Raw genomic sequence first — 20,946 nt, 5'->3', positions numbered from 1 at the left:
GAGACGACATATCTTATTGCCTTTCAACACCTTCATGATCCTGAACAGTTCAAAACCTTAACCTTCTCTGCTTTAATGAGAATGGTCTCTCTATTTTCTCCATATAATCTCTTCAAACACTGAGTACAGGGATAGATCACTTCCAAGGTGTAGGGCAAAGAACTCAAGCATGGTCTAACCAGTGTTTTATGAAGTTATTGCAAAACCTCCTTGTTCTTATAACTCATAGCTTTCTTTAAGAAATCCGGGATTCAATATAGCATTTTACCAGGCTCCTCAGCTTATCCTGACCCCTGCAAATATACACCTAAATACCTGTCTTTTCAATTGTAAACATAGTACATCCTTATGCCTGAAGTGTTAACATGGAATAGTTGGCAATTCATTGAAAATGGTTAGAAGGTTGGTCCATCAGCCAATGACCTTCACGAAACTTATTTTTCCAAAATTGCCATGATGAGTCATGGATAGGTATGGAGACAGCATAATATTTTGTTTGCATGGTGAGCTTTTCTAGTAACTACCAGAAGAACTGAATATAGTCGCATATTTTAAACCAATTCAAAGAAAGCTTGACAATGTCTTGCACTGGTCATTTCCACAACATTAAAAGACAAATTTAATGGAATTAAGAGTTGGAATTAAGTGAGACCTAAAATAGTTGTCCTGTTAATATTCTAACTATTTGCAAATCAAAACAAAGTAACATTTCAGTGTACAAAGAAGGGTTGGTACTCCTTCAAGCTTTTAGTTTTTGAAACCACTGCTTGTGACATGTTAACTGCCCCTTTACTTCTAAGATGAAAGGTAGTTGGGATCAGAGATAACTAATTAGACTTCATAGAATCATAGGATCATGCAGTACAGAAAGGCCCTTTGGCCCATCAAATCTGCACAGCCATAAATATACTGTTATCTACACTAGTCCCACTTTCCCACACCACGCTTATAGGCTTCAGTGTTATGATGCTTCAAGTGCTCATCCAAGTACTTATTTTAAAATTCTGAGGTTTCTTGCCTCACCTACTCTACCAGGTAGTGCATTCCACGCCTCTGATCACCCGCTGGGTGAAATGGTTCTCCTCAAATCCACTCGAAATCTTTTCACTTTAAAATTTCTACACTGATACAAAGACAATGTGTTTCCCATTGCCAGTTGGGAAGAGTTGAAGAAGTCATTCTGGGATCATGTTGCTGGGTTCCCTAAAGTCACAGAGAGAAGGGAATTGGTTTTGTGTGATCTACAACCAATTGGGTGGTGGAGAAGGAAAAGATTGAGTTAGCAAGCCCTCCAGCTAAAGCAGAGAAAGTAATGACAGCATCATTCACGAAATGGGGTGGAAGCAACAGCTCTCACTTTGAAGATGTAATTCATGAGGAGTTAAACCAGCCTGGGAGATTTGTTTAGTTTGGAGCAAGAGGAAGATGTCTACAGTGGGATCCCTTTGTAAGATCTGAAGTAACCCAGCTGGGAAGAGGAAAGGGAGTAACCTACTGGAAGCTGGGATCAACTGTGAACAGTTTGTACTGAGACTTGTAATTCTGGCGACAGTGATAAGTAACACAATCTATCCATCTCAGTAGTTTAACATATGCATTGAGTAAACAATAAAATGGTGTTTAGTCATAGAATCGTAGAAAGCGGGTGGCTCAGTGGTTAGCACTGCTGCCTCACAGCGCCAGGGGACCAGGTTCAATTCCCGCCTCGGGCAACTGTCTGAGTGGAGTTTGCACATTCTTCCCGTGTCTGCGTGGGTTTCCTCCAGGTGCTCCGGTTTCCTCCCACAGTCCAAAGATGTGCAGGTTAGGTGAATTGGCCATGCTAAATTGCTGGTAGTGTTAGGTGAAGGGATAAATGTAGAGGATTGGGTCTGGGTGAGTTGCTCTTCGGAGGGTCGGTGTGGACTTGTTGGGCCAAAAGGCCTGTTTCCACACTGTAGGGAATCTAATTTAAAATGCACAGCATGGAAGCAGACCCTTCGGTCCAACTTGTCCATGTCGACCAGATATTATAACCTAATCTTGTCCCATTTGCTAGTACATTGACCATATCCCTCTAAACTATTCATAAACCTATCCAGATGGCTTTTAAATGCTATAATTGTACCAGTCTCTGGCAGCTCATTCCGTACATGCACCAACCTCTGCGTGAAAAAGATGCCCCTTAGTTCACTTTCATATCTTTCCCCTCTCACCCTAAACCTATGCCCTTTAGTTCTGGATTTCCCCCACCCCAGGGAAAATACCTTGTCTATTCACCCTATCCATGCCCTTCATGATCTTATAAACCTCTATAAGGTCACCCCTCAGCCTCTCATGCTCTAGGGAAAAAAGCCTCAGCCTATTCAGCCTCTCTCTGTAGCTCAAATCCTCTAACCCTGGCAACATCTTTGCAAATCTTTTCTGAACTCTTTCAACTTTTACAGCATCGTCCTGATAGGATGGAGACCAGAATTGCATGCAATGTTCCAAAGTGGCCTGACCAATGTCCTGCACAGTAGATGACCTTCCAACTCCTGTACTCAATGCTCTGACCAATAAAGGAAAGCATACCACTATCCTATCTACCTGCGGGTCTAGTCAATAGTGCTTTTTAGTCAACTGATGCATTAGAAGTTTTTAAGATGTGAAACTTAGACAAGTACTCCCTTCAGTTAATAGCAGGACATTTACATTTCTCTCTACAAGATATAGGTCTCCAGGGAGAGTGTAATACCTTCAGTATGATTCTTGAGTTTCAGAGATGGAAATAAAATACACTAAGGAATAATCCACTGTAAGTTGGTGCCAGGTGCTGGCTGCTGCAAGGACTAATCTCCGGCATAGACACTGCCAGAATAAATCAGAATACTCTCAGTTTTGACTCTCTTGTTTACCTCATTGCAAAGGTAACAGCATCAATGACAGGAAGCCAGCTCATTCTCTCAGATTGACTACAATATATGCTGTATCTGGAACTGTAATAGTTTCCTTTCTGTTCAAGAATATTAAAAACTCAGAACATGTGCAATATGGCAGCTGAACTATTTCCGAAGAACTGGAAATCACCTCACATCCCATGGAGACTATTTAATAACTCTCCACACTTGTTATATTGCACAACATATCTGAAATTTTTGTCTGCAAGGCTTTCCTCCAGGTACTCCAGTTTTCTCCCACAGTACAAAGATGTGCAGGTTAGGTTGAGTGGCCATGCTAAATAGGGCGGCACGGTGGCACAGTGGTTAGCACTGCTGCCTCACAGCACCAGAGACCTGGGTTCAATTCCCGCCTCAGGCGACTGACTGTGTGGAGTTTGCATGTTCTCCCTGTGTCTGCGTGGATTTCCTCCGGGTGCTCCGGTTTCCTCCCACACTCCAAAAATGTGCAGGTTAGGTGAATTGGCCATGCTAAATTGCCCGTAGTGTTAGGTGAAGTGATAAATGTAGGGGAATGGGTCTGGGTGGGTTGCGCTTCGGTGGGTCAGTGTGGGCTTGTTGGGCCGAAGGGCCTGTTTCCACACTGTAAGTAATCTAATCTAATCTAAATTGCCCACAGTCGAGAGTATTGTGCTGGAAAAGCACAGCAGGTCAGGCAGCATCTGAGGAGCTGGAGAATCAACGTTTCGGGCAAAATCCCTTCATCAGGGCTTTTGCCTGAAATGTCAATTCCCCTGCTCCTCAGCTGCTGCCTGACCTGCTGTGCTTTTCCAGCATCACACTCACGACTCTGATCTCCAGCATCTGTAGTCCTCACTTTTGTCTAAATTGCCTATGGTGTCCTGAGCTGTGCTGACTAGGTGGGATTGGCCATGTAAATGTAGGGTTATGAGGATAGGGTGGGGGTGGGTCTGAGTGGGATGTTCTTCAGAAGGTCGGTGTAGCCTGATTGGACTGAATGGCCTATTCTGCACTGTAGGGATTCTATGACTCTATGATAGCATGTGACTGTGTGGTGCAAAAACTAACATAATGTATATAACAGATTCATGCAGAATTAAAGAATGTCTCTCTTTGTTTTACTCTCTCACTATGTATACATTATGAATGGAGATAGAGTGTCAGTGATTTCAGGAATTCAAATCCAGCTCAGATGGACAGAATAAAGGCCTTCTTCTGATGTAAAATCCAATGTTACTAGTGCCAAACTTCATGTTGACACTGTAGTGGGAGTATACACAAAAGGCATTGCCTCCAGTGTGCTTCCAGCCAACAGTTATAATGCTTAAGGCAAAATATTAAGAGACAAGCTTTCTGGGGTCTTCCTACTCACATTTATTTCTGGAACAACAGAACATGCTGCTCTTTTGAAGGTTTCTTGGTTTCAGACCACTGATGAATAAAATCACAATCCTGTATTAAAATCAAATCTACAGATTATATCAGCCATTACTTTACACTTTCTTACAGTGCAGTCATAGTGCAAGGCTAGTGATGTCACTTCAGGGATGGAGGGGTGATTTGGATGTTCACCATATTTGACAAATGCAATTCCTAAGAAGATAGTAAGAGATAAAAAGCCAAGTTGAGTGGATGGAATTAGAATTCAGGTCAGTCCAGAACTTGTCGAATGCTTCAGGAACTGAATAGCCTACTCCTGTTATCAAGTTTTATTTTATACATGCAGTTTGCTTGTAGATGCAAGTTAATGGAGATCATGTTTCTGTATTTGGAAATCCCAGTATGTCAGTACAAAGCTGTTAAAAGACTGATGTCTCCAGTAATAATTTCAGATACATTAATGAATCTAATTGGGTACAGATCTTAAAACAGTGGATTCTCAAATTTGTACAGAATTGTTTATCCATATTTATAAATGTTTTCTTTTCCATTTAAAAAATGGTGCCTCAATTGGGAAATGGGAAAGGAGTATATCTAATCCTGCAAAAACTGGAATCCAAATGCCAGTGTTAAAAATAAACAATGACCTTGACCTGTTACCTATCCATCTCTGTTGGGTAGATTGGAGCAAATGCATCATAAATTAAATGCAGGCTGGGAGAAAAGCCAGCTGAATTCAATTGTATATGAATCAGCTCAAAGAAGAGATTAGAAAACACTTATAAAATGTGAACAGAACCCTTTTGGGAACTGTCGCTGTTGGCAGCTTTATCCTCCAGGGGATCCACATCTGGCTCTTGTGCAGACGCAGGGATGATTGTTTATATGAATGGAACTTCAAACAAAAGTATTACTCTTGAGCCTGGTGCATATTGGACCCTTGACACTGACATATGGGGCAATTAGATTCATGTGGGCTGACTGTGAGTTCCTGATGTAAACCATTGCATTGAAAGAATTGAAATGGCTGAATCCCCTGAAACGTTAGTCTGGGATGATACAGAGTAACATGAAGTTTACAGCACAGAAAAAGGCCATTCAAACCATTATGCCTATACTGCTGTTTATTCCTCAGACAAACTTCAATTAATTTTATCAGCATAATCCTCCAGACCTTATACCTTGTGCATTCATATAGCACCTCTGTAAAATCATCTATGCCATTCTTCTCAACTATTTATTGTTGTAGCAAGTTCCACATTTGAACGAATGTCTGATTAAAGGTGTTTCTTCTAAATTCCTTAGAGGATTTATTCATGACAATCTTATATTTTTGAGCACTGTTTTTGGATTCTCCCACCAGTATAAATATCATCTCATCACAGCCACTCTATTAAATACTTTGATCATTTAGAAGTGTCTAATGATTCACCACTTTTTATGAGATAAGATCTATTAACATAATTCAGTTTCATGCTTCTCTACTTTGAGAGGCTTTTATTTTTTGGCCACTTAAGTTAAATTCCAGGACTACCATCCTTTAGTAGTTTGCCTGTATGACTTTTAGTTGGGAGCTTATGAGACGGATGGAAAGCAGAATAAAACAAGACATAGGTTAGAGTAGTGATTATAGATTTTATATGCACACACACACAACATTTGGTAACCAGATTAGTCAGATTTAGTAAGTCAAAGCCCTGGGTTATTTCTTGAAGTACTGCTAAACCTTTTATCAACTGCTCATCTAATCCATTGATACTTTTTAAAGAAAATAAAGCCAGCTACTAATGTACTTTCTTAGTACCAAATGATCATAACATCTGTCGACTGACACTTACTTCACCACCTGTCTGTTCTGTCTGTGTACAACTGTGTGACATCTCTTTCAGCAACACACTGCTACCTGTGCTGATTGACATCAGCTTCGTGGAGCTGAGGGGAAGAGTATGATGAATTACAACAATCTTCTTCATTTACCATTAAGTCTCTGAGTGCACTAACAAGGAACCTACACCCAGAATATTGATCCCTTTTGTCTTTTCAGGTGCTGATGGCTTTGCTGTGTACTTCTAGCACTTTCTGTTTTATTTCATATTTCCAGCATTTGTTAACCTGGTTTTAGTTTCATTATATGCTAAGGGCTTTCGTTTCTGCTATTTAGGTTAGGTTCAGTACATTCAATTCAGAGTTTAAGGGGATAAATTGGACAGTTCCTGAAAATAGGCTTAAAAACAAAATTTAACTCAACGCAATGTAGGCATCATGCCAATATTGTGTTGCCTGCTCAATATCATGATTCTAGTGTGCAGCCAACATTTGAGTATTGTTGAGTGGCTGAGAAATATGAGAGGCTAACAGAAAGTAAAACTATTCTGCACTAGTCATACTCAGCCTACAGCTCTTAAAGGTGGGTGCATCGTGGCTTATGAAAGTGAGTGGAAATCCTTATATGTATCATATTGTTGTGGATAAGGACAGAATAAAGTGGGCCCTAAGGATTCTCAGATGCTGTACCAGAAGCCTTGCTGGTGGAGGCTGAAAGAAGAGGAGTGTTGTGTTTTCAGGGGACCATAAGTTACCTGCAGAAAATGCTAAGATGGGAATGATTGCAGGTATCCAAGTGAAATCAAGTTCTGAGTTGCTGGATGCAGTGCCACAAAATATTCAAAGACCTCTCACAAAAAGATAGTGAACTGATCTTCAGATGCCATGTCCTTACCAACTGCACTCCCCATCTCAGGCCCCACTAAATATGTGGTATTCACACCAGTCTATCAGTCACAATACTTACCGAGCATTCATCACTCTGACACACTTAGCCCTGCCATAAACGTTATCCCCACAGTTAGTAGCTTCCACATCATTCAAACATGGCATCATTGAAGGAGATTGCAACGTAGTCACTGACACATTAGATTTTGCATCCACAATGGTAACCAGAGTTAATACCTGTATCCTATCCCCATTGAGAAGGCAGTGTTCACCATCACTGAAGCAACCATCACTGAAGCTGTAGCCATCAGCAGGGCTGAAACCTTAGAAGGTGATGGCATCCTAATTTCTTATTCTCATTCTCATATTCTAATCCCTTTTGTCACAATGGCCTGAATCATATGGAGTTGCATAGCCCCTGCAATTCCATTCTGGAGCTAAGCATTTAGGGGAGGAGGAAACATGGGAATCCAATGACAAGATAAAGTGTTTCAAGGAGAAACTAATGTTACTTTCCGGAAAGTCAATCACATTGGCTAGCAACGTGGTAGACTCAGCAGCATCATCCAGGAGTGATGGCCTATGCTGGGACAACTGGCAGTCTGCAAAGCTGGGGAGCTAGGGCAGACAGCTAATACCCCTCTGCATTTCTCCTTGCAGGTATCCAACAACTACTATCTGGCATGGAGTGATGGGGAAAAGAAGAAGATACTGATGATGAAGTGGTGCCATTAATCTATTGACAATCTTAGCCTAGAGTTCAAATACTGAAATACTTCATAAATTAGGGGCTATTACAGATGTGGGGATTGGATTATTGAGATACCAGGAATGGGTGAACTTGTTGGAGGGGATGGGAGACAGGGTTGAAGAGATTCTAGTTCACTGGAGAGTGAGGTTACATATATGTTCGACAGAAGATTCTGATGGGCACTTTGACAGGATGATGAAAGCCTGTGAGCGATGTTAAGGAGAGGGGGCAGAATGCTGGGGGTGTCTTAAGGTACCCTGACTTGTTTTCAATTTTATGGCAGGCAGGGGGAATCTAGCCTTGCTTGACCCACTGACCCGCACATCCATTAAGGTCCAAAAATGACAATAATTGGTAACTTCCGGACCGTCTCCTACAGGGTCACAATCTATCAGTTGGTGGGAGGAGGGTTCGGAGGAAGACCTTAAGCAAGAAGTGGGTTGGGACACTAAGGGTGGGGTGGATGTCTCCATCATAAGGCTTCTTTCCAACTCAGGCATCCCTGTGAGTAATACTTTCAAAAGTCTGTCCCTGCCTTTCCCATAGGTCGTACCTTCTCACCTAGCTCTGTCAGTATGATCCACAGACTCAGTTCCAACTCGTAATTCAGGGGCAGGTCTGCTGTCTTTATGTAAAATTCCACTCCGAAATCTCAATTCCTTTGCCAATGTGCTTAATAAAATGTGACGAAACAAACAAGTAATAACTAATACAGCTATTTGCAGTAGGAAGTCTATTATCTAACTCATTACAAAATTGTAATGGCTAATGTTTTGCAAATAACTTTCAAGTATACACAGTAATTTGTTTTTAATTTCGTATCACTGTGGGAGCCCTTAGTAATTTAAACTGCTTCTCAATTTTTCTTTTCTTTCAAGAATATCAATTTGACAAGTTCCTACTTTCAGGACTCTCTAAGTTGATCATTTCCTTTTCTTAGATTCTCTGAATGTTACTGTTCCAATTGCAACTGTCCTTTTCTTTCCAGGTCGAGAGAAGCATTGTTAGATGTTGAATATTTGACCATTGAAAGTTAAAAGCTAACTTCAAGTCACCTGCAGTCGTGCTTAAGCTCGAATTGCTTCGTTCTCAGTTTGTAAATGGAGTTACAACAGGAGCCGAACTGAAGTTGTTTGCATTTCAAGTTGTACATGACTGATTTTGAAGAAATAGTACTGCTGGATAAAAACACTTCATTTTTGTCACAATTCAGTTGTTGCTCCTGGCTCCTTTGACACTGAAAATTTTGATTAAGGATACATGATTACATAATGCTGCAAAAAAAAATGGAAAAAAGAACTAGTGTTAACAAGCCATCATTCAGGATTTCAAGATATCACAAAGTGCTTTACAACCATTGAAACACTGACATAACCTTAGCAGGAAATCCATACACTTTATTGAAATCAAATATGTAAATAGACCATTCTTCTAATAGTTGACATGAAAGATTCCTAGGAGAACCCTATATATATTAGAAATCCTCTGTCAAACATGTGGAAGAAGCTCCCTGCTTTGTCACATAATTAAACATATAAAGTTGAATGTCAATATTTATTTAGATGGTTAATGGCTGTTAACGTTGATGCTTTTCAGCTAACTTTCATGAGCATGGGAAAATAGGCATGAGAAAAGACCATTTAACTATTAATTACTTACAATCCTTTCTAGTTTATTTTGTTGCTTACTTAATTTTATCTCCCAAGGAAATGTTTCAAGGTTATACATTCCCTGTTTTGTGTATCAGTCAAGCCAAACTGTCCTGATGCCTGTGGATCCATGCAGCAGCAAGAGTGAGGAGAACGGGGTAGCTGGCAGCACTCTTGGTTGTGATACAGACAATCTGAAAGAGACTCAGCCTGTCCTTGAAAGTTGCCAAAGCAAAGCTCACATCCACATAGGTCCTTGAAAGTCATGTAGACAGAATGGTGAATAAGGCGTTTGGCATGCTCGTCTTCATCGGTCAGGACATTGAGTGTGGGAGTTTGGGATGTCATGTTATGATTGTACAAGACATTGGTAAGGCCACATTTGGAGTACCATGTACAACTCTCATCACCCTGCTATAGGAAGGATGTTATTCAACTGGAAAGGATGTAAAATAGAGTTATAAGGATGTTACCAAGACTAGAGGGTTTGAGTTATAAAGAGACGCTCGGTAGGCTGGGACTTCTTTCCCTGGAGCATAGGAGGCTGAGGGGTAATCTTATACAGGTTTATAAAATCATGAGGGGCATAGATAAGGTGAAACTCCAAAGTCTTTTCCCCACAGTAGGGGAGTCCAAAAGTAGAGGGCATAGGTTTAAGGTGAGAGGGGAGAGATTTTAAAGGGAAGGATTTAAAAGGGATCTGAGGGGCAACTTTTTCACACAGATGTTTGTAGTATGTATACGGAACATGCTGTCAGAGGAAATAGTAGAGGTGAGTACAATTACAATATTTAAAAGACACATGGACAAGTACTTGTTAGAAAAGGTTTTGAAGGATATGGGCCAGATGCAGGCAAATAGGGATAGTTCAGTTTAGGAAACCTGATCAGCATGGATGAGTTGGATGAAAGGATTTGTTTCCAAGGTTGTGTAACTCTGTGACTCTATGACACAGCAACCTGGACTTGGTCAGTCAGATATTACACTTCCCAAATGTGCTGGAGGTGACATTCCTGAATACATTGAGAACTTCCCACATCTTGGCTGCCATTTCTTTATTAGATTACTTACAGTGTGGAAACAGGCCCTTCGGCCCAACAAGTCCACACGACCCTCCGAAGAGCAACCCACCCAGACCCATTCCCCTACACCTAACACTAGGGACAATTTAGCATGGCCAATTCACCTAACCTGCACATCTTTTGGACTGTGGGAGGAAACCGGAGCACCCGGAGGAAACCCACGCAGACACGGTGAGAATGTGCAAACTCCACACAGTCGCCTAAGGTGGGAATTGAAGCTGGGTCTCTGGCACTGTGAGGCAGCAGTGATAACCATTGTGCCACCGTGCTGCCCACCATTCTGATTGAGGCTACCATCATTGAAGAGGTCTAATGCAGGATCAATGATACTATAGCTCTGCCTTCCACAAACCACAAAAATGAGTGTTTCACAACAAAGACTAATGTGAGTCAACAAAGGTTCTAGTGAACAAAGCAGTTGTCATCACCCATCTCCTATCCTGCTGTGAGACCTGGACTGCATACCAATGATGCATAAGAGTATGAGAGAAACTCTACCTATGATATATGCCTTGTGTTCTTCAGTTTCAGTGGGTAACGGTCAAATAAATGCTGGTATCCTTTAGATGCCACTAGCATTTGGGAAAATATATCTTGCAAAATTAACCAAGACAAATTGCAAACTGTGTCTGGATGGCTGCAAAACAGCTTCACAAGAAAGTCTAGTTTTCTCAACTCTCCAAAAGCCAGTATTCCAGGAGAAGACAAAGAAAATTCTGCAAAGGCACTCTGAAGCTCTTTCTGAAGCACAGCAGCATTGGCAAGGAATGACTGGAAGGGATTTCTTGTGAGTCATTTAACATGAAGACTTGTCCATCAAGCTACATCATGCTTTCAGTCCAAATGCTTTGATGCTGCAGCAGAATGGCAAGATTGAACCAAGATCTTTGTATCTTTGCTAGCCACTGGAAAGGTCCCAGAGGACTGGTGAGTAGCTAATGTTGTTCCTTATAGAATCCCGACAGTATGGAAGCAGGCCATTTGGCATTTGAGTCCACACCAACTCTCCAAGAGCTTCCCACCCAGATCAAATCCATCCCAGTTGCCCTGCATTTCCCATGGCTAACCCACCTAACGTTCCTTAACACTATGAGCAATTTAGCATGGCCAATCCATCTAACCTGCACGTCCTTGGACTGTGGGAGGAAACCGGAGCGCAGGAACAAATCGATGAAGACATGAGGAGAATGTGCAAACTCCACACAGACAGTCGCCCAAAGGTGGAATCGAACCCAGGGTCCCTGGTGCTGTGAGATGGCAGTGCTAACAACTGAGCCACTATGCCTCTCCAAGAAGGGACATAGGGATAATCCAGGAAACTATGGACCGGTAAGTCTGACATCAGTGGTTGGGAAGCTATTTGGGAGAATATTTAGGGATAGGATTTACTCACATTAAGAAAAACAGGGCCTAATTAGGAACAGTCAGCACAGCTTTGTGCAGGGCAGGTCATGTCTTCCGAATTTGATTGAAATTTTCAGAGTTGACAACGGTGATTGATGAGGGTAGAGTAGTGGATGGTAAAAACTATGATTGCAGATGCTGGAAACCAGATTCTGTATTAGTGGTGCTGGAAAAGCACAGTAGTTCAGGCAGCATCCTAGGAGCAGTAACTTCGACATTTTGGGCAAAAGCCCTTCATCAGGAATACAGGCAGAGTGCCTGAAGGGTGGAGAGATAAATAAGAGGGGGGTGGGGGTGGGGAGAAAGTAGCATAGAGTACAACAGGTGAGTAGGGGAGGGGATGAAGGTGATAGGTCAGGGACGAGGGTGGAGTGGATAGGTGGAAAAAAAGATAGACAGGACAAGTCATGGGGACAGTGCTGAGCTGGAAGTTTGGAACTGGGCTGAGGTGGAGGAAGGGGAAATGAGGAAACTGTTGAAGTCCACATTGATGCCCTGGCGTTGAAGTGTTCTGAAGCGGAAGATGAGGCGTTCTTCCTCCAGGCGTCAGGTGGTGAGGGAGCGGCGGTGAAGGAGGCCCAGGACCTCCATGTCCTCGGCAGAGTGGGAGGGGAAGTTGAAATGTTGGGCTACAGGGCGGTGTGGTTGATTGGTGCGGGTGTCCCAGAGATGTTCCCTAAAGCGCTCTGCCAGGAGGCGTCCAGTCTCCCCAATGTAGAGGAGACCACATCAGGAGCAACGGATACAATAAATGATATTGATGGATGTGCAGGTAAAACTTTGATGGATGTGAAAGGCTCCTTTAGGGCCTTGGATGGAGGTGACGGAGGACGTGTGGGCGCAGGTTTTGCAATTCCTGCAATGGCAGGAGAAGGTGCCAGGACAGGAGGGTGGGTTGTTGGGGAGTGTGGACCTGACCAGGTAGTCACGGAGGGAACGTTCTTTGCAGAAGGCAGAAAGGGGTGGGGAGAGAAATATATCCCTGGTGGTGGGGTCTGTTTGGAGGTGGCGGAAATGTTGGCGGATGATTTGGTTTATGCGAAGGTTGGTAGGGTGGAAGGTGAGTGCCAGGGGGGTTCTGTCCTTGTTACAGTTGGAGGGGTGGGGTCTGAGGGTGGAGGTGCGGGATGTGGACAAGATACGTTGGAGGGCATCTTTAAACACGTGGGAAGGGAAATTGTGATCTCTAAAGAAGGAGGCCATCTGGTGTGTTCTGTGGTGGAACTGGTCCTCCTAGGAACAGATACGGCGGAGGCGGAGGAATTGGGAATACGGGAAGGCATTTTTGCAAGAGGTAGGGTGGGAAGAGGTGTAATCCAGGTAGCTGTGGGAGTCGGTGGGTTTGTAAAAAATGTCGGTGTCAAGTCGGTCATCATTAATGGAGATGGAGAGGTCCACGAAGGGGTGGGAGGTGTCAGAAATGGTCCAGGTAAATTTAAGGTCAGGATAGAATAGTCCCTCTTCCGTAATTACACCGGCACCACTCACCACCTATTCCTCCGCTACATTGATGACTGCATTGGTGCCACCTCGTGCTTCCGCGAGGAGGTTGAGCAATTCATCATCTTCACCAACACATTCCACCCTGACCTTAAATTTACCTGGACCATCTCTGACACCTCCCTCCCCTTCCTGGACCTCTCTATCCCCATTAATGACTTGACACCGACATTTTTTACAAACCTCCCTGACCTATCACCTTCATCCCCTCCCCCACTCACCTATTGTACTCTGTACTACTTTCTCCCCACCCCCCACTCCTCTAATTTGTCTCTCCACCCTTCAGGCACTCTGCCTGCATTCCGGATGAAGGGCTTTTGCCCGAAACGTCGATTTTACTGCTCCTCGGATGCTGCCTGAACTGCTGTGCTTTTCCAGCACCACTAATTCAGAGCAGTGGATGGTGTCTACATGGATTTTAATCAGGCTTTCTATAAGGTCCCTCATGGTAGGCTCCTCCAGAAGATTAAGCTGTACAGGATCCATGGTGACTTGGCCACGTGGAATCTGAATTGGCCTGCCGATATAAGGCAGATGGTAGTGGTGTTAGGCTGTTTTCCAGGCTGGAGATCCGTGACTAGTGGTGTTCCACAGGGATCTGTACTGGGACCTGTACAGTTCCAGCCTATTCAGCTTCCCCCTGTAGCTCAAATCCTGCAACCCTGGCCAAAGGGCCGTTCTTGTGCTATATCGCTCTATGTTCTAGGTTCTATATTCTATGAAAAGCAAGTAAATCATGTACACTATCTGTGGGATGTCTTATCCCTTGTGCCCAAAGATTTACTGGTTGAGAATTGAGCTATTCTGTCACATGAAAATTTATAGCAAAAAATCGTGTGCGAGTGGTGTCACCCTCGAATCAAAGGACAGTTGGCACTGCGGACTTTAGTCAGTCTGTTGGTTGACTTAATACACTTACAGACTTTAACATTGTGCCAGGTTTCATATACTGTGGCAAATGCTTTTGGTTCATCAACTTTATTTCTAATTCTTCAAACATTTATGAACAAGACATGCTAGGTTTCCCTTTTCATCCTTCAAAAGCTTCTGCTCTCTATCACCAAAGGTGTTTTCTAAGCTTTGGCAAGTCAAGGCATTTTAGCCTTGACTTTGTCATTTCCCTAACTTTATCCTTGTACATTCTGCGTGGACAGGATTATCTTTGCAAATATTATTCCTGTGCACATTAAAAATGAAATTTGACCAAAGCTCCATCGACACTGTTTGATAGTGAGATCCAAACCTTCTGTTAATTTGCTTCTTTTAATTTCAATGCTGCCTTTAATTGATTAACTTTTACTTTTACTTACAAAACAGATCTCATAGAGTTCAGCTTTGATAAATCAGCAAAGCTTATTTTTTTAGGAGCATCATTACAACCAAAGCCTGTCAAATAAGATAAAATGATCACAGTCAGTGTATGCATTAAATTGAATTGAATTGAATTGAATTTATTGTCATGTGTACTGAGGCACAGTGAAAAGCTTTGTCTTGTGAGCAATACAGGCAGACCACAGAGTTAAGTAGCATAGATAGTAAATAATAGGGAAACAGCGGCAAAAACAAAAACACAGGTACAGGCGAATGTTAAGAGTTTGTGAGTCCATTCAGTATTCTAACAACAGTAGGGTAGAAACTGTTATGAAACCGGCTGGTGCGTGTGTTCAGGTTTCTGTACCGTCTCCCCGACGGTAGAGGGTGTTGAAAAACATTGCCAGTGTGGGATGGATCTTTAAGAACGCTTGCGGCCTTTCCTTGACAGCGAGCCTGGTAGGTGGATTCTATTGATGGGAGGTTGGCCTTTGTGATTGTCCGGGCCGAGTTCACTCCTCTCTGTAACCGTCTCCGATCTTGAATGGTACAGTTGCCATACCAGGTAGTCATACATCCCAACATAATGCTTTCAATGATGCACCTATAAAGGTTGGCAAGGATATTCGCCATCATGCCAAATTTCCTCAGCTGCCTGAGGAAATAGAGACGTTGTTGGGCCTTTGTAACCAGTGCGTCCACATGAAGAATCCAAGACAGCTTGTTGTGGATGACAAGTGTGCTGAATGAGTTGTTTACCTTTCAAATGTTTTAGTTATTATTCCCTCATTAAACATGGGTACAGTAGAATCATAGTTATATTCCCGAACTTGTAATCCAGAAAATGGGAGATCAAACCCCACCGTGGCTGTTTGAAGATGGTATCAGTTGAAGAAAAATGACCATGAAGCTGTCTAACTAACTACTCATTAATGTCTTTTAAGGAATGAAGCCCCTCTTATACCCTAATCTGCTTTGGCTGATGTGGCAATGCAGTCCATAAAAATGTGGATGACTATGAACTGTCTTCTGAAGTGGCCAGGCAAACACATTCTTGCTAAATAATGCCATCATGCCAGTGATGCCCTAGCCTGTTAATGAGGTCAGAGGTCACACAACACCAGGTTATAGTCCAAAAGGTTTATTTGAAATCACAAGCTTTGGAGCGCTGCTCCTTCATCAGATGAAGTGTGACTATAACTCGTGTGACTTCAGACCCTGTCCACCCCAGTCCAATGCCAGCACCTCCACTTCATGTTAATGAGGGAAATAATTTATGTTAAAAAGCATAAATTGTGAATGACTCATTTAAGTAATAATGGCAAAAATAAGGGGAGAAGGTGATGTACTGTCACTAGATTAATAATCTGGGGACCTAGGCTAATGCTCTGGGGATGCAGATTCAAATCCCATCACTGTCACTGATTTATTTTTAAATTTAGTTAATGAATTTGGAATATAAAACTGTTTCAGTTATGAAAGAAACACTATTGTTGATTAATGTACAAACCCATCTAATTCACACCATGTTCATTAGAGAAGGAAATCTGCTATACTTGCCTAGTCAGATCTACATGTGACTCCAGATCCACGACAATGTGATGGCTCTTAACCGCTCTCTGTAAAGATCCAGCAAGTAACTCAGATCATGGACAATTTGGAATGAAAAGCAGATGCTGACCAGTGATGCCTACATCCCACACAGAAATATACTTGAAGAAAGAGAAAAGTAGTGAGCTATGTTTTTAAATCACCAATATCGAGTAGACATATTTAAAATGATTGGTTTCTCCATTTCTTTCTGTTGGAATAGAGAGAACCCAATTATGGAAAATGCTGATCATGAATTTGTATGATAATCAGTGGGCACCTGCAATATAACACTGTTCCCAAAGGCATTGAATTTTGTTGTGTACCTTGTTCTACCATCTGTCCATTAACAATGAGACTCTGATCATGTAACCATATCTTGGCATTATTGTACATAAACAGCAAGAGCAGTGTAATGTGAGCTTGTATGAACCGATTGTTCTATAACCTGTTAGCACTGCATGCTCTGCATAATTACTGGACTGCTGCAGATCTTGAACATCTGATTTAAAAGATAGATTCAGTAACTGTACATCCTTGACCAAGATTGAAATAAAGTACATAGACTAATCAATGTGGTCTGTTGGACACTATTAGTAGTATTTGTCAACTCATTATTCTTGAGGTGAAGTGTGGTTGGGGTGTTGTGTTTCTGAGTGGGAGGACATGATTTACGTTGAATGGAACAAGTATTTCAACACCCTTGCACTAAAGGAGGTCTTACAGGAAACCAATTAAAAATGGCACAGAAGCCTTATTGAGAAAAGTGAGTCATTCGATCAGCTAATTTAATGCTATCTCTCTACAATGTGACTTTGGTACCACGATGCAGAGAATTGGCGAAAACAGCTTCACTAATTAACAAGACAACTTTGGCCCACTATTAGTCCTCCCTTCACAAAATGAGAGGAAGGAAAGACTGCTGAAATTGGCAGTCAAGCATCATCCAGTCAGGTAATAAAGATTCTGTTCCTTTTCAAACTGGAATATATAAGGCAGGACATAATGAAATAAATGGAATGAGCAGCCAGTGGTGGGGGAGTAACCAATACTGGTAGAGCTGGGGAGGGGGCAGTTGAAGACGGAAACAAAAATGGCAGGAGAAACTCAGCAGGTCTGGCAGTACCTGAGTTGACATCAGAGTTGGGAAAGGAGCATGGTTAAACACATCAACTCAGATACTGCCAGACCTGCTGAGTTTCTCCTGCTATTTTTGTTTCTGTCTTCAACTGCCCCCTCCCCAACTCTCCCAGCATTGATTACTCCCCCACCATTGGTTGCTCATTCCATTCATTTCATTATGTCCTACCTCATACTTCCAGTTTGAAAAGGAACAGGATCTTTGTTACCTGATTGGATGATGCTTGACTGCCAATTTCAGCAGACTTTCCTTCCCCCATGACCACTACTTTTGATAATGACATTTTTCAAAGAAAATAATTGTTAAAAAAAAAGTTTTTTACTGCTGCACTGGTTTTCTCCATGGTTGCTCACTGCGGTGTCCAGGAGATTGATTAATCTTCAATTTGGGGAGACTTTAGGTCAGTCCTGTAGAATTGGTACCCTCCTCTGCTAACCGACTATTGGATATCCATCAAATCTTACAGCAAGTCAGTAATTTTTATAATTCTGCACAAGAAATAAGATCACCTTTATCAAGAGTTATGTCAAATGAACACAAGAGCTTGAAGAACTTGTGCCTATGGGAATGGAGCTACCTTACATATAAAAGTACACCATACGTGTTTCCAACAGTTGAAAGCTCCATAATCTTATGGAGATGTTAATGCAGTTTTTAAAATTACCATCACTGCAGCTGAATTAAGCATGTAGCTTAAAAGCTGTTTTATTCCACATTCTTTATACATTTAAAAGACCATTTTATAATTGGGCATTTAGAAGGGTTAAAATTAAAGGGAACTTATGGCATGGAACCTGTCATTTTTTTAGTTTTTAGTCAAAATGGCCTCACTGATATTTACTGAACAATTGGCATACGTATGAAGTTAATGCAGTTCAATTGAAAACCTTCTGATTTCTTGTTTAACATGCACATTTGATAAAATAAAACAATATACTTGACGATCAATGCAGAATTCCACTTCCCAGCTCAGGATATTATTGCCACAGGAAAGCATTGCTACTGTGCACCTATTCTGATAGAGATTGACAGCTGTTCACTGTCACTGCTGCAAGTGCGAAACAGCTGCTAACTCCAGCACTGGCTTCAGTCAGTTTCACTGACCCCCAAGCTGGAAGTATTTCTGTTACATGGGAAGCACATTGATCTCTGTTCCTTGAGGTTGCCTGGATATGGAGGTGAAGTTACCGTGTGCTTTGCTGTGCACTAATCTGTCAGAATCCTTGGTGCGTTGCCACTGAGAGGTCAGAGATGCAATTCTGGACATACTGTTATATCTGATTGCAGGGCATTGTCCACCATATTTCCCTGCACATTTCCAGTTCACCCTTGTGGAATGTTGACTCCAACCTGAAAAGATTTCATGAAGGTCTTTTACCCACCCTTGGATCTAAGAATGATACAGCATAATAGGAGGCCATTCAAAATTTCAAGCCTGGGTCAGCTGTTTGGTTGCGCTCCTGTAGTGATTGGAAGCAGGGCCATGTGAATCTCATTGACCATGAGATCCTTGATTGGGGTTGTTAACCTGGGCCAATCAGGGAGCCCTGGCTGACAGATATAAACAGGAGATTCAGAAGTTCTCTTCAGTCGAGGGGCTGGCTTTGAGCTGGCTGGTCTGAGCAATATACTGTGCACATGTAAATAGCGGACAACCTAATGATGGGATACCGGCCTTTGTGCAGTTATTTCAGCTATCTAATTTTCTCTGTTAATTTTTATCTGGGTGACAGTAACTTCTGCAATGTAAAGGCTTAATTATATTTTTAGATCAAGAATAACTGTTGAGCATGTGTGAAAGGAGCATTGTCATAGTGGTGCCAAATCAAATGGAACTGGAGCTTTTTTGTTGCAGAAGCAAGTTCGCATTTGTAAGCAGTTAAATGTTCAAAATGTGGTAACAGTATTGATCAGATCTATCGAACCAAAGGGAAGTGTTGGTAATCGCCCAAAGTGGAACCAAAATTAGGTGTGGTGTTGCAAGGCAAGACCCCAATCCAAACCCAGATTGGAGAAATACCTGAAGTGAAATTCATTGGCAGCAGGATCCAGCAAACTACGGTCTTCAAGGCCTATCTAGGAACCAAGCCACAAAGAAGCGAGGCCTGTGAAAAAGCTGGAAGAGCACAGCAGAAGATCCGCAATGGAGAACGTGGCAAGTTTAAATAACAAGAGGTGGAAAGCTGATTTGCCACAGTGAATAAAAATATTACAGTAAATCAAAGCTACTTGAAAGGTTGGGGAAGAGATAAGCACTCAGAAAATCCTTCAGCAGTATGCATTTGCAAGTACGAGGGCACAGTCAATGCCATTAAGGAACCCTGTGGGTGAGAACACAACACAGCAAGTTTCATGGAGGATCGCAGATACAAAGAGAGAGATAACAGAGGCTCAAATATTTCAACACAGATGAAAGAGTCTGCAGGGGCCACAGCTTCTGAGGTGCAGAAAGTACTCTTCTTCCAAGTGAACGTGACAGGTCCACTGCAGGATTTTATCTCCCCAATTTCACAAGCCCACAGGATGAATTCGAATGTGCAGATAATATGGTAAATAACAAGAAGGTCTGTTTTAAATTTGATACAAGGCAGATGTTTCGGTTCTTCCAGAAGCTACACCACAGTTCAGAGAAGAGTTCTTAGACTCAATTCAACATTAGCACCGGAGATATAAAAATCAGAGCTAAAGGTCTGATGTGTTCGGCACTTGGCTACAATGGCAAAGAGATCACATGCACCTAGTATGTCACTCCTGACCTCTGTTTTTTTAATTAAGTGGAGCTCCATATGCAGCTTTACATATTGTTTAATTAGAGATGCCAGAGCTGGTGAAGTTGAGTCAATGTGCCAGGACTCACTCTTCAAAGCTGACTGTCCAGCCCTAGGCTGACAGTAAGGTTATGCAGGTCTCCAAATTTTTTTTTTGAAAGAGGATCTATAAATAGTATGAGACGAGGGTGAAAGTGAGATGTGACCAGCCACCAGAGGGCATTCAGGACCTTGCTTTGTTCTTTCAGGATCCAGTAACAGAGACCAAGTTGTCAATTTAGTTGAGGATGTGACATGTGACATGTACTCTAGAAATTGGTGTCATGGTTTCAGAAAGCCTGGCTGTTTCCTTTCAGAGGGATCATCATCCATCTCTTGAGGAAGAGAATGGAGAGGTAACTATGCAATAGCAATAGTCTCAACTGCAGCTAGATGTAAAAATTCCTCCCTGTGTAGGATGCCACGCTGCTACAGGGAAACAGGAACAAAAGCATAAAGCTAGTTCAACCACAAAGAGGAAGTGGGTGATGCTTCTGATAATTCTGTAGCTATTAAAGTGCCCACAATATCAGTGATGTCTCAGATTACAGGGTTAGAAAGAGATCTTCAATCATGCAGGAAAATAATCTCACAGCTCCAGCATACATTCATGAACACTGAAGGATGGCTTCCTGAGGTTACAAACCTACTCAGAGGGCTGAAACATCTGAGAGGCTGGCAGTCTCGATGAGCGGGGTGGGTATCGTTCAGGTATCAAGGGCAGCATGCAACAAAATTAC

The sequence above is a fragment of the Chiloscyllium plagiosum genome, unplaced genomic scaffold (assembly GCF_037043375.1).
Source record: "Chiloscyllium plagiosum isolate Xiang-an unplaced genomic scaffold, Cpla_swu_hap1 HiC_scaffold_31, whole genome shotgun sequence".
In the NCBI taxonomy this organism is placed as follows: domain Eukaryota; kingdom Metazoa; phylum Chordata; class Chondrichthyes; order Orectolobiformes; family Hemiscylliidae; genus Chiloscyllium; species Chiloscyllium plagiosum.
The sequence above is the reverse complement of the archived record's forward strand: the minus strand, read 5'-3'. Positions refer to the sequence as shown.